The sequence below is a fragment of the Pan troglodytes genome, chromosome X (assembly GCF_028858775.2).
Source record: "Pan troglodytes isolate AG18354 chromosome X, NHGRI_mPanTro3-v2.0_pri, whole genome shotgun sequence".
Taxonomy (NCBI): Eukaryota; Metazoa; Chordata; class Mammalia; order Primates; family Hominidae; genus Pan; species Pan troglodytes.
In genome coordinates this window covers 72,231,922-72,247,301 of record NC_072421.2, presented here as the reverse complement: position 1 = coordinate 72,247,301, position 15,380 = coordinate 72,231,922, and the positions used below count along the sequence as shown (strand labels likewise).

The 15,380-nt window shown below is 45.4% G+C and overlaps 1 pseudogene; it reads right to left on the bottom strand.

The window, feature by feature from the left end:
* Nucleotides 1-10,957: 10,957 nt before the first annotated feature.
* On the bottom strand, nt 10,958-11,541 carry LOC107971028 (small ribosomal subunit protein eS7-like; annotated as a pseudogene).
* Nucleotides 11,542-15,380: the final 3,839 nt, after the last annotated feature.

Sequence of the window (15,380 nt, the reverse complement as noted above, 5' to 3'; positions counted from 1 at the left end):
TGAGGGGACAGCCTGGGCCTCGGACAGCGGGTGGACACAATCTTCTCGAGCCCGAGGACTCGGCCCCCCGCGGTCCTGCGCACCCCCGGGAGTCTCCCCCTGCCCCCGCTCTTCCCGGCAAATCCCTGGCGGCCTGGGAGGGGAGGAGGCGGCCATGCAGCGAGGCCCGCCCCTCCGGGCAGTCAATCAGGGCTTTGTTTGCGCCAACCTGGAGCCCGGAGGAGCCGCAGAGGGCCGGGTCTGGGCCGGGCCAGGGCCGAGTGTGGGCCAGGAGCCCGGCCAGGAAGGGAGGGAGGTGGCACCAGTGGGGGCCGGGCCCAGGCCCAGTCGGGAGCCGAAGCTCAGTTCAAGCTCCTCCCGACTCTCTGTCCCGGACTTAGGAGGAACGAGTTGGAGTCGGGTCCAGCCTCCAGTTTGGGCTTGGGCTGCCCCGCCCCCGATATCTCGGCTGGGCTGGTCCCTCAGGCCTCGGCCGCGGCTTTTCAGGTGCTGGAGACTCAGCGGAGCTGCAAGCGGACGGATGTCTTCCCAGCACCCACCGCCCCCTTCCGCCCACCTCAGGCATGCAGACATGGGAGTCCCACTGTATGTCGCAGACTGAGGCCCCAGCCCCACTGAGGGTAAGGGAGAGTTTGTTCCCCAGGAAGCGCGCCGGGTCAGGGAGAAGGAAAGGTGGGGGATCTGTCTTTCTGGTGGCCGGGCACTCAGCAGGGGTGCGCAGGGGTGCCCAGCCTCAGCCCTCAGGGCCCGCTCGGCGATACCGGGAAGCTCTGCCTCCCCTAAGGGTCTACGCGTCTAATGCACTAAACGTGAAGTCGTGGTGTCGTTACCAAGCTACTCGGCTTCCACGAGCGGGCGGGCAAGTGGCAAGACCTTTCTACCCTGCATCTCATTAACCCTCCTGATAAGTGAAAGACTGCATAGCCAGAGGTGATGCAGCTCCGGGGCTGCGTGGCTGCGCTAGATGCCTGTAAATACAGTCATTAAGCACCTGAGGGCTGGCGGAGCTGGGTGGAAGGATATAGACGTCCTGAGGGGCTTGCGCTGCCATATGAGAGGAATCAGCCAAATTCAAAAATCACAGGGCCACGCCACTCAGCAAGGAAGGCATTGCCCGAACAGAGCACGTCCCTTATTGCCCTAAGGTTTATTATTACCTGCTTTTTTGCACGAAAACTGAGGCTCAACGAGGTCAAGGCATTTATTAGCCTAAGATCATGGGCCAAGTCAAGGACAAGCTAGAATTCAAGGCAGGTCTCCATATAACGAGAAGCTTCATGCTCCCTGTGTTTCACCAAAAGAGTCTAGGATTTGAGGCTCCCTGGGAGGAGACAGAGGAGGGAAGGCAGGATCTGACTGCACTATCACAGTGGGCTTCTGGAAGAGGTGGTGTTCAAGATGGGCCTGGAATTTTTTTTTCTTTTTGAGACAGTCTCGCTCTGTAGCCCAGGCTGGAGTACAGTGGCGCGATCTTGGCTCACTGCAACCTCCGATCCCTGGTTCAAGCGATTCTTCTGCCTCAGCCTCCCGAGTAGCTGGGATTACAGTCGTGCGCCACCACACCCGCTAAGTTTTGTATTTTTAGTAGAGATGGGGTTTCACCATGTTGGCCAGGCTGGTTTCAAACTCCTGACCTCAAATGATCCACCCGCCTCGGCCTCCCAAAGTGTTGGGATTACAGGCATGAGCCACCGTTCCTGCAAGGCCTGGAATGTTGAGTAGGATTTTAAAAGGCCAAGGGTGGGGGAAGGTGGTCCCCTACATCAGAGCATGCTTTGAGCTCAAAGCACAGAGCTATAGACTCTACTCACAGAAAGAGGGAAGTGAAGGCTAATCAGGCCAGAAAGTTAATATGTATGCTGTCTGCCTCTCCTAGGAAACGTTTACATTTTAATAAAAATTCATAATGCTTCAGCTACGAGGAGTGACAAGTCATGGACACTATGGGCACCGGGGCTTAAGGTCTGCTTTTTAGTCAGGGGTCTCATCATACATATGACCACCTGTTGCCCCAGGAGAACACTAGTTTGGTTTCCACTTGCAGGGAACCTGATTGAAGAAGACCCTAAAAATAGTTATTTCCCACCCCGGAACTAGGAATAGACCCTGGAATCTTGCACCCATCTAGATTCTTACTATCTTGAATTCTACTTCCCTCATTGTTTAAACTGGTTTTTAGATCACTGGAATGGGAGTATGGGTGGGTGATGACCCTCACTGAGAATCTCCTGTGAATCTAGCACTGTGCTAGGCCCTTTATATATGAGATCTTATATAATCTTCATAACATTACTATAAGATTGGGATGATTTGTTCCCATTTTGTAAATGAGGAAACGGAGGCTCCAAGAGGCTAAGTTACTTGTTTTAAGTCTACAAAGCTAGTAAGAGGTAGAACAGGGATCTTTGCTCATTTGTGTGGGTTTCAAAGTATGTGCCCCACCCAGAAAACAGAATTATGTAACTGTCATTTCACCATTCTAGTAACATATGCAGTACTACCATTTCTCCCCTCTTTAGAAGATACTTTATAACGGCTAAATCACTGGCATCAGGAGACCAGGGTTTTAACCTTGGTTCTACCGCTGCATGCCTGTATGATCCTAAGCAATTTCTTTTCCCTTTCTGAGCCTCAGTTTATCTGCAAACTACTTTGCAGAGTTACTAAATGCCATGCTAAGAGGTAAAGACTTTATTTTTGATATATAATACAAGATTACCACTGTTTTGAGTAGGAGAGTAACATCAGAACTGCATCTTAGAAAGAATATTGTGGTGACAGTTTAGATCAGGGGTCCCCAAACCCCTGGCCACAGACTGATACCAAGTCCATGGCCTGTGAGGAAGCAGGCCACACAGCAGGAGGTGAGCGGCAGGTGAGTGAGCATTACCACCTGAGCTCTGCCTCCTGTCAGATCTGCCGCAGCATTAGATTCTCATAGGAGTGCGAACCCTATTGTGAATTGCGCATGCAAGGGATCTAGGTTGCGCATTCCTTATGAGAATCTAACTGCTTGATGATCTGAGGTGGAACGGTTTCATCCTGAAACCATCCCCCTCAACCCCTGTCCCGTGGAAAAATTGTCTCCCACAAAACCAGTCCCTGATGCCAAAAAGTTGGCGACTGCCGGTTTAGATGATGGCATGGAAAGACAAGATGTAAGGAAACGAACCAATAGACTAAGTCAAAAAAAATGTTGATGATCTGGAACGGGCACAGTGGCTCATGCCTGTAATCCCAGCACCTTGGGAGACTGAGGCGGGCAGATCACTTGAGGTCAGGAGTTCGAGACCAGCCTGGCCAACATGGTGAAACCCCATCTCTACCAAAATTACAAAAATTAGCTGGGCATGGTGGAGGCTGAGGCAGGAGAATGGCTTAAACCCAGGCGAGAGAGGTTGCAGTGAGCCGAGATCGAACCACTGCACTCCAGCCTGAATGACAGAGTGAGACTCTGTCTCAAAAAAAGAAGAAAAAAAGGTGATCATCTGAAATAGGGCACTGACTATGGAAACGGAGACAAAGGGATATCTCTGTCAATCATTGTTATGGTAGAGTTGATAGAACAGATTTGTGTAATGAGAGAAAGGGAAGAAACTGACATTTCTTGCTTGAGTAAAGGAAAGGATGGTATAGTGTTAATGGAGATTGGGAATTAGGAGCTGAATCAGGTTTGAAGTGCCTGTGGCTTCCTGTCTCTTTTCCCCTGGCCCCCAACAATCCTGTCAATTATAGCTCTAAAGTACGATTTTAATCATGACACTCCTCTACTTTACAAATCTTCAATGATTGTCCATTTGACTTTCAAGTTTAAATTCCTCAGCCAGGCATGAAAGGTCCTTTGTGGTTTGGGACCAGCCTCATTTGTTCATTCACTCATTCATTCATCATTTACTGAGAACCTCTATGTGTCAGGCTCTGTACTGTATACCAAACGCAAACATAAAAGACCTGGTGCCTGTTTCTGAGGGGCTCATATTCAACCACTCTAGCATTACTCCCTGTCATTTTCTTCCCACCCTTTTCTCCCTTTCATACCATGCTACAAACACACTGGTTAGCCACCATTCCATGACTTATGAGCGTCTGCTGGTCTCTCGGCCTTCACCAACCATTCTCTTAACTATCTTCCAGTTGAGATTCCATACCGTTCTTGACTCTCCAGAGTAGGTTAAACAAAACAGATAGCAAAGTTAGTCTTGAACTGAGGAAGCATGTCACTTGCCTTTCTCATACCACTCAGCCATTCATTTCCCAAATAGTTATCAAGCAACTATGTGTACCATTCACTATATTAGGCACTGGGGACATACAATGGTTCTTGTCCTCATGGAGCTTACATTGTAGTAGAAACTGTTAATAATTATAACTACCATTTATTGAATGTAACTCTACTAAATTGGGTGAAGACATTTTGAGATAGAGGTATATAAAAGATGAGACAAGGTTGAGAGTAAAGTTGTAGAAATAGGGCTAGTGTCCTAAGATGCATGAAGTTTCCTCTATAAATCTCTAAATCATGCTTGATCAATAAACATCATCAGCAACAACAGATCTTTAGAGAATACTACTACCATGTGTAGATTAATCAGCTTGGGTTATGCTCACAACAAGTAAGTAAGGTGTGGCTCCTGTAGCCCTTTACATTATTTTACTTGTCTGACTGTGGACCTTGGAAAAACCCTAGCAGATGTCTCTCATTCATATTGCAGGTTACAGAATGTGCTTTTCTTCTGTCTCTAACAGAAATGAGCCCACAATGGAATCATTCCAATTACTTATGCCCTTGATTATTCACTTTAGGGGGTGAAGCAGAGCAGTGGTTCCCTAACCTGGTTGCACACAAAAATCCCCTAGAGACTTTTCTAAAAGCACCAACTCCAAGGTCCCACTCTACCCTTGCTGAATTGGAATATCTTGGGGTAAGACCCAGGAATACATAGATTGGACAAGGCCCCTAGTAATATTAATGCACTGCCAGGTTTGGAAACCAGAAAACCAAAACAATGCTTCCCCAAAATTTCAATCTGAAAGACCAGTAAAATTTCTCTAAAGTTTCTCCAGAAACTTTGGGGACCAACATAATGCCAACTTTTTGTCATGTAAGGACATGTTTCTTCACTGTCGTGTTATTATTGAAATGATATTTTAACATCAAAATCTAGAAAGTGTGGAAAGAACAGTCTTTTACTCAGAAAAGGCTTTCTTAAGATATGTCAGTTGATAACAATTTTTCTCATGTGTGTCAGCACACTGATGAAAATGCCATAGACTGTCATGGGTATGCAGCTTAGTGCTTGGGATTCCATGGACCAGATGACCTCTGAAAGTCCTTTCTACCCCTGAAATTGTCTATTTTAGGCAAAAGGCACATCTTTGCTTTGGGCCTCTCCTATTCTCCAATAGGATTTTCCAGCTGGAATGGAATTCACTAGGTCATTCACATCATCTCCCTGCCCTGTGCCTAAATCATTCTAACTACTTGAGAATGGATGATATATTGAGGGCATTCTCAAGAAGGTGAGTACATAATCTTTCTATCCTTTACTCCTTTTCTTTATTCATCTTTATAAGGGTAACTTCAGAGTTCTGATGACACAGCATCACCTTGGATTCAAGAGCCAACTGGGATGGATTGTGAGAAGGAGCCAGGGTGCTCTGATAGTGGAAAAGAAGTCCAAAGACAGAGAAGGCTTTGGTTTTGTTACCCGTAATCAGGAAGAGTCCTGATAGGAACCCACATTACTGGGAAATGGATTTGAATGTCAACACCTTTAGATGGCGAAAGTGGAAGCATGGAGGGTAAAGGATATTGGACATAGCCTGATTTCAGCTTGAGCCAGAAGGCTATTCATAATAATAGGTGCATTAAAAACAAATCAATTGGCTATGTGCATGGAGCCTGCTTCCTGAATGCCAAGGAAGCAGTCTGCTTAATAGTTTGTCTATTATTAGAGCAGGCATAGAGGGGGAAAGATGACGGAAGCAGCAGAAGCATTATGGAAAAGAAAGAGATAGAAAATACTTAACCCTCTGAGGGTAGTATAGAAGAGCAAAGCTTGAAGTGAAAGTATGTAATGTATTGGTTTCTTGACCCTATCCAAGGGAGAAATTTAATGAGTTTTATTTTAGCCTTTTATTAATTCATTTAAAAAACTCATTTAAGAGATATTTATTGAAAGCCAATTATGTGCTAAATATTGTGCTAAGAATTTCCCCATTCTGAAAAGTGGAACCCTTGTAGGACTGGAACAGAGGTGTCTTGGGTACATGGTTACGATGCAGTATAAAGATGGGCTTTGCCCTTATTACATCTCATTCTCTTCTGATAGACTGACCTTGGGCATAGAATCAGCATTATTTGTTTTCGTATCCTTAGCATTTAACACGATGCCTTATACAAAGAAGGTGCTCAGTACGTAGATAAATAAATAGATGTCGCTACTTGATGTAATAAAGCCCCGGTTTCTTCATTCAGAAACAATAGAGATGAGGCCTATCTTTTAGGTTTGTTGTGAGGATTAGAAGTAAAGTATGGAAAGCACCTAGTACAGCACCCATCATGTGCTCAATAAATGTTAGCAATAAGATAGTTTGAAGATTGCTTTTATTGAAAAGAGAAAAGAAAACCTGATATGTTCTTTGGCATTAGTCCAATTCCAAAATCTAAAATAGCGCATCAGAGCTGGAAGGGACCTTCTACAAAGTCCAAACTCCTCATTTTACAGATGGGAAAACTGAAGCCTAAAGAGGGAAAAGGATTTACTTAATGTTACATCTAAATTATCTACACTTTTCCTTGTAATTACCTCAAATCATTGTGGAAGGTGATATAACATATAAACATACATATGAGCTAGGGACATCATTTAATAAATGAGGAAATTGACATGGAAAAAAGTTAAATAATTTGCCCAAGGACCTATGATTCACACTATAGCAGTCTGGCTTCAGAGTCTGTGATTTTAACCGTTATACTTCTCTATTACAGCACTTATAAAATTATATTAAAATGACCCATTTGACATGTCTCCTCACTAGAACTTAAGCTCCTTGAGGGCAGGAAGTGTGTGATTTCCACTGTGGATAGTTATTTATTTATTTAACAAATATGTATTGGGCAACTATTATACACCAGGACTTGCTAGCCCCAGAGAGCAGGCCTTATCTTTGAAGCCAGATTATCTAGCTCTGTAATGCTATTGGTGTTCATTTTCCTTCTGTTATCGCCTTCTCTTTACTAATGTCTTATTGAGTGTTTCACCTTAGTCTTGTCTGTTCTAAGGAGCACGAGGTTCTGTGCCCATGCCTGGACCAGGCTGTTAAAGGAGAATAGCCAGTGAGAAACTTCATGGGGAAAGTGAAGTGCCAGAGATATGATAAAATCTGGAGTTCCTCACCATTTGGAGAGGTTTCTTTTAGCAAAAGTTTTGGGGTATTGCATTTGGCAGGATTTTTTTTTTAATTCAATTTAGAAAATGTCCTGGCCTTATAGTACCCTTTTGCCTATATCCCACTCATTTGGCCTTCTAAGAAGTCACAGTCCTACCTCTACCTCTACCTCTACCTCTACCCTCTTTCCACGGTCTCCCTCTGATGCCTAGCCGAAGCTGGACTGTACTGCTGCCATCTCGGCTTACTGCAACCTCCCTGCCTGATTCTCCTGCCTCAGCCTGCTGAGTGCCTGCGATTGCAGGCGTGCACCGCCACGCCTGACTGGTTTTCATATTTTTTTGGTGGAGACGGGGTTTCGCTGTGTTGGCCGGGCTGGTCTCCAGCTCCTAACCACGAGTGATCCACCAGCCTCGGCCTCCCGAGGTGCCGGGATTGCAGACGGAGTCTCGTTCACTCAGTGCTCAGTGGTGCCCAGGCTGGAGTGCAGTGGCGTGATCTCGGCTAGCTACAACCTCCACCTCTCAGCCGCCTGCCTTGGCCCCCCAAAGTACCAAGATTGCAGCCTCTGCCCGGCCGCCACCCCGTCTGGGAAGTGAGGAGCGTCTCTGCCTGGCCGCCCATCGTCTGGGATGCGAGGAGCGCCTCTTCCCGGCCGCCCAGTCTGGGAAGTGAGGAGCGTCTCTGCCTGGCCTCCATCCCATCTAGGAAGTGAGGAGCGCCTCTTCCCGGCCGCCATCCCGTCTAGGAAGTGAGGAGCGTCTCTGCCCGGCCGCCCATCCTCTGAGATGTGGGGAGCGCCTCTGCCCCGCCGCCCCATCTGGGATGTGAGGAGCGCCTCTGCCCGACCGCGACCCCGTCTGGGAGGTGAGGAGCATCTCTGCCCGGCTGCCCTGTCTGAGAAGTAAGGAGCCCCTCCACCCGGCAGCCGCCCCGTCTGAGAAGTGAGGAGCCCCTCCACCCGGCAGCCGCCCCGTCTGGGAAGTGAGGAGCCCCTACGCCCGGCAGCCGCCCCATCTGGGAAGTGAGGAGCGTCTCCGCCCGGCAGCCGCCCTGTCCGGGAGGGAGGTGGGGGGTCAGCCCCCACCCAGCCAGCCGCCCCGTCCGGGAGGTGGGGGGCACCTCTGCCCGGCCGCCCCTTCTGGGAAGTGAGGAGCCCCTCTGCCCGGCCACCACCCCGTCTGGGAGGTGTACCCAACAGCTCATTGAGAACGGGCCATGATGACGATGGCGGTTTTGTGGAATAGAAAAGGGGGAAAGATGGGGAAAAGATAGAGAAATCAGATTGTTGCTGTATCTGTGTAGAAGGAGGTAGACATGGGAGACTTCATTTTGTTCTGTACTAAGAAAAATTCTTCTGCCTTGGGATGCTGTTGATCTATGACCTTACCCCCAACCCTGTGCTCTCTGAAACATGTGCTGTGTCCACTCAGGGTTAAATGGATTAAGGGCAGTGCAAGATGTGCTTTGTTAAACAGATGCTTGAAGGCAGCATGCTTGTTAAGAATCATCACCACTCCCTAATCTCAAGTACCCAGGGACACAAACACTGCGGAAGGCCGCAGGGTCCTCTGCCTAGGAAAACCAGAGACCTTTGTTCACTTGTTTATCTGCTGACCTTCCCTCCACTATTGTCCTATGACCCTGCCAAATCCCCCTCTGCGAGAAACACCCAAGAATTATCAAAAAAAAAAAAAAGAAAAGAAAGAAAACCTCTGTGCTTTGGGCTTTACCACTTATTGGGTTTGTGGCTTTTTGCAAGTTATATAACATGTCTGTGGTGCAATTATCTCATATGTAATCATAATTGTACTTCACACAATTGTCATAGAGGTTTTCTGAGATAAATGATAATAATAATTGCTAACACTTCCTGGGCACTTACTATGTATCTGCTGTGTTCTAACCCATCAGGTGAGGCACTGTTTTCATTTCATATAAAGGGATTAACATTGAAAAAAAAAAAAAGAAGTCACAGTCTAAATAAAAAGATCAGTCATTATATACATCCAGAAAGATAACTCCCCTGGTACCAGGTCATCAGTAGACACTAACTGCTAAAGAGGCCATAGGAGGGAAAGATGAGGGGAGACCTGGGGGTGGGGCACGGTGGGGCTCAGGATAGCTGAGGAAAGGCTATTAGTGTATGTACTTTGTGTACCTGCATTCTCAGACCCTGGCCCCCCTCTTTAAGAGTGACTTCTCTGGCTCTAAGACAGCCACAGACCTAGGGCCTGAGGAACCCGAAGACCCTTGCACAGTAAGTTTCTAGACAGCAAGAGCTCGAAGAATGAAACATTGCTGGGCCTTAAATCTAGAATCAGGTATCAGTAGCTGAGCTGGAGTAGAGTAACTAGCATGCTCTGTCCCAAGGGCCATGTTTCAAGTCCAACTTGCTGATCTTGCAGATGAGGAAAGCCAGTTAAAGGGCAAGAAAAAATCATTCAAATGGATCGGGGCAAGGGGGCAAGGGGCAGGGGCAAGAGAGTTGGGTGGAGTGGAAGGACAAGGAGGAGGCAGTTTATTTTTCTCCTTCAGTATATATTTACAAAGTTCCTTCTGTGCTACAAAGTTCCTTCTGTGCCTAATTAAACTGAGTTTTTCCAGGGCCTCTTTTTGGATGCAGGAGGGGACAAAGGAAGAAGAGTGCATTTTGTTGAAACCTAGAGATATTAATTGACTCACCCAAGGACATACTGTGAATGGGACCAGAACCTTTGTCTCCTTACCTCCTAACTGCCTACATTTCTCCATGCCATACTACCTCCTATTATGTCATACACAGCTTAAAAATCTAAGATGATTCTTCACTGTTGAAAGGGTAAAGTCCAAACTCTGGTGCCACCTTGGGCCCCTAATTATCCTGACACTGTTAAACTCTCCAATTGGTTCCTAGACTACCTCCTACAATGAGATTTAAGCCCAAGTCTCACAGAGTTCTCTCCCACGTCACTGTCCCCAAGTGCTCTTGGTCTTCTTTTTCTTAACTGCTCCCTCTGCCCCTGCAACAAATTAAAAGAATTTTACAGTGATCACTCATATACTCACCACTGGATTCTACCATTAACAATTTCCTGGCTGGGCGCGGTGGCTCACGCCTGTAATCCCGGCACTGTGGGAGGCCGAGGCCAGCAGATCACCTGAGGTCAGGCGTTCGAGACCAGCCTGGCCAAGATGGTGAATCGCCTCCTCTACTAAAAAATACAAAAAGTAGCAGGGCATGGTGGCACATGCCTGTAATCCCAGCTACTTGGGAGGCTGAGGCAGGAGAATTGCTTGAACCCGGGAGGCGGAGGTTGCAGTGAGCCAAGATCATGTCATTGCACTCCAGCCTGGGTGACAGAACAAGACTCCTTCTCAATTAAAAACAAAGAAACAAACAAACAAAAAAACTATTTCCAATATTTGCTTTATCACATATCTGTCCATCTATCCACCTTTCCATTGATCGAGCCACTTATTTTTATACATTTCAAAGTAAGTTGAAGATATCAGCACACATCCCTCCCCCAATACTTATGTATTTTTTTTACTGTGAATATATATTTTATTTAGTCATTTTTTGTTTACAATTGAAACTCTGGGAATTCAAAATTAACATCCTTGCCCATGAGCTTCTTATAGACACCAGAAAAGGGTTCAACCTTGTGTTCCACATTGTTCTGCTGTGCTTCGTCCAAATGAATCTTTATGAGGTGGCTGCCATCCAGTTTCACGTGGATTCTCTTGCCCACAATTTCGCTTGGGAAGACCAAGTCCTCAAGGATGGCATCATGCACAGCTGTGAGAGTACAGCTCCTGGGACGCTTTTGCTTATTTTTTGTACAGCTTTTTTGAGTTGGCTTAGGCAGAATTCTCCTCTGAGCGATAAAGAAAATATGCTTCACTGAACTTTTTCTTCAATTCGCGTACTAGCTGGACTTGGGTTTTCTGGAAAGATTTCAGTTGAGGAACGGGAACAAAGATTATGATAGCTTTCCGACCACCACCAACTTCAATTTCCTTGGCTGCCGTAATATTCAGCTCCCAGAGCTGAGCCTTGAGGTCCAAGTTCATCTCCAGCTCCAGAAGAGCCTGGGAGATTCCGGATTCGAACTCATCCGGCTTCTCGCCATTGGGCTTCACGATCTTGGCCCTTGAACTGAACATGGTCTTCTCCTTGCTGAGCGCTGGCGTAGGAAGAGTGCATGTATATTATTAACTAGAGTTCCATTTTTTGTAATTGTTTTCTTTTGAGCTAAAATTTACATACAATGAAATACAAAATCTTTTTTTTTTTTTTTTTTGAGACAGAGTTTTGCTCTGCTGCCCAGGCTGGAGTGCAGTGGCACTATCTCTGCTCACTGCAACCTCCGCCTCCTGGGTTCAAGCAATTCTCCTGCCTCAGCTTCCTGAGTAGCTGGGATTACAGGCGCACGCTGCCACGCCTGGCTAATGTTTGTATTTTCAGTAGAGATGGGGTTTTGCCATGTTGGCCAGGCTGGTCTCAAACTGCAGATCTCAGGTGATCTGCCCACCTTGGCCTCCCAAAGTGCTGGGATTACAGGCATAAGCCACCGCGCCTGGCCTGAAATACACAGTCTTAAGGGAATATTTGCTGAATTTTGACAAAGGCATATACCTGTATAACCCAAACCCCCGTCAAGATATTAAACACTACCATCATTCTCAGAAACTTCTCTCATGCCCCTTCTCAGTCAAATTCACCCTCACCTCATCCTACAAAGAGAACCACTATGGATTAGTTGTGTATGTTCCATATAAATGGAATCATACAGTAGGTAGGTAGCATTTTGAGTCTGGGATCCTTCACAGCATAATGTTTTTGAGATTCATCCATGTTGTGCTGAATACAATTCCATTGTATTTGTTTATCCATTCACCAGCTGATGGACGTTTGGGTTGTTTCTAGTTTGGGCCTATTAAAAATAAAGCTGCTAAGAACATTTATGTGCAAGTCTTTTAATGGACATATTTTCATTTCTTTTGGGTAAATACCCAAAACTGGAACTGTCAGGTCATAGGTTAAGGTGTATGTTTAACTACATAAGAAACTGCCAGAACTGATTCAAAAGATGTTCCACTTCACACTCCCACCAGCAATACATAAGCGTTCTAGTTACTCCACATCCTCACTAATGCATAGTATTTTCATTTTTAAAACTAAATTTAGTCATTCTAGTGGGGTGTAGTGATTCTAACTTGCAGTTCCCTGATGACTAATAATGTTAAGTACTTTTTTTTCATATCCTTATTGGCCATTCATACATCTCTGTTCAAATACTTTGTGCATTTTTAAATTGGGTTGTTTGTTTTATATTATTCAGTTGTACATATCCTTGATACCATTCCTTTGTCAGATATGTTTTACAAAAATTTTCTCCCAGTCTATTGTTTGTCTATTTTAGAAGAAATATATTTAATATTAAAATACAAGGGCCAGGTGCGGTGGCTCACACTTGTAATCCCAGCACTTTGGGAGGCTGAGGAAGGCAGATCACCTGAGGTCAGGAGTTAGAGACCAGCCTGACCAACATGGGGAAACCCTGTCTCTACTGAAAATACAAAAATTAGCTGGGCATGATGGCGGGCGCCTGTAATCCCAGCTACTCGGGAGTCTGAGGCAGGAGAATTGCTTGAACCTGGGAGGCAGAGGTTGCGGTGAGCAGAGATTGCACCATTACACTCCAGCCTGGGCAACAGAGCAAGACTCTGTCTCAAAAAAAAAAAAAAATTAAAATACAGGATAGAAAGTGACATAGACCACACAAATACATGGGTAAAATTATGTGAGGAGACAATACAGTATTTACAAACCATATATCGGACAAATAATTTGTATATAAAGAACTCTCAAACTCAATAGTAATTTTCTTGACAATGTCTTTTGATGAGCAGACATTTTAAATTTCAAAGAAGTCTAATTTAGTCTTTTAATTTTTCTTGTTTGGGTGTGACTTGTTTAAGAAATCTTTGGCCAGGTGTAGTGGTTCACACCTATAATCTCAGAACTTTGGGAGGCCAAGGAGGGAGGATCACCTGAGCCCAGGAGTTTGAGACCAACCTGGGCAACATAGCAAGACTGTCTCTACTAAACATAAAATAAATAAAATAAAATAAAATAAATAAAATAAAATAAAATAAAAATAAATAAATAATCTGCCTATTCCCAAGTCATATGCTCCTATGTTTTCCTCTCAAAGCTTTATGACTTCAGATTTTATGTCTGGGCTTTTATGTTTGGGCTTATGATCCATCTCAAATTAATTTTCCTATATGGTTTAAGGTAATAGTTGAGGTTCATTTTGTTCATATGGATAGCCTGTTATTCTTGTACCATTTGCTGAAAAGACTTACATTTCCCCATTTGATTGTTTTGGCTTCTTGCCTTTTTATTGTTAGCTCTTTTATTTAGAAAAGTGGATATGTAAGCTCACTCAATTTTCACAAATGTAACACTCCCATTTAATCAATCCCTATATCCCAGCAAACATATCAAGAAATGTAGCATTACGAACATCCTAGAAGCTGCCTTCCTGCCTACTTACAGTTACAACCTCTTCTGTTACAACAGTAACCACCCTCCCTGTACTAATAGCATAGATTAGTTGTATCAATTTTTATGCTTTATATAAATGGAATCATACATTGTGTAATCTTTTGTGTTTGGCTTCTTTCTCTCAATATTAAGTTTATGAGAGTCATCCATGTTGTGTCTAGCAATAGTTCATACATTTTGAATGCTGCATATTTTTCATTGGAGGAATATACTACATGGACGTGGACATTTGTGTTGTTTCCAGTGTTTGACTATAATGAATGGTGCAGCTATTAACACGTCTTTTGTTGAAATGTGAGAAGGACATGACATTTTGGAGGGGCCAGGGGCAGAATGACATGGTTTGGATCTGTGTTCCCGGCCAAATCTCATGTTGAAATGTAATCCCCAATGTTGGAGGTGAGGCCTGGTGGTAGGTGACTGGAACATTGGGGTGGTTTCTAATGGTGTAGCACCATCCCCCCTAGTGCCATTCTTGTGATAGAGTTCTCATGAGATCTGGTTGTTTAAAAGTGTGTAGCACCTCTCCCCTCCCCTCTTCCTCCTGCTCTTGCCATGTGAGAAGTGCTGGCTCCCCCTTTGCCTTCTGCCATGTTTTTAAGTTTCCTGAGGCCTCCCCAGAAGCCGAGCACATAGCCAGCATCATGCTTCCTGTACAGCCTGCAGAACCATGAGCCAATTAATTAAACCTCTCTTCTTTATAAACTACCCAGACTCAGTTATTTATAGCAATGTGGGAATGGACTAATACACTCCCTATAACCACCACAGCCTGGAATGTGCTGGGTTATGCCTGAAGCCAGCATATTTCCGAGTCTCACCCAAAGTCCATGGCAAGTATTACCTGGATATCACTACTGATTATTCAGAGCCCAAGGGCTCTTCAGTTAGCAGGTGATTAATCTTGCCAGGACTGGGTCCTTCCCTTCAAGGCAGCAGCTCCTTCTGGCCCAGGGTGTGTCTAGAAATGTCATCTGGTAGCCAGGGCCTGGAATGGAGGCCTCAGGACTCTGCCCAGTGCCCTTTACTACTGTGGCTGAGCTCATATCTAAGTTGCACAACAAAGCCCTCTTTACTCTTTCCTCTCCTCTCTTTAAGCTGAGGGAAGGAGTCTCTCCTGGAGCTGCAAGCTGCACTGCCTGGTGTTGTGGCCTAGACTGTCATTCAAGTTTATTTAGGACGCTAGAGCAGTTTATCCCATCATGGTGGGGCTTGCCAGAATTCTGGTTCCAACCACTGGGATGGGTGATTCCCTTCTGGCTAGGGCTGGTCTAAATGCTCCCTCCATGGGTGCCAGCTGAGTTGTGCCCACTGTTGCTTTCCACTGTGACAGGACAGCACTGAGTTCTAATGTAAGTCCCACAATCACTGCACTCTCCCTTTCCCAAGTGCACAGATTCTCTCTCCACACCATTACTGTCACTGCCAG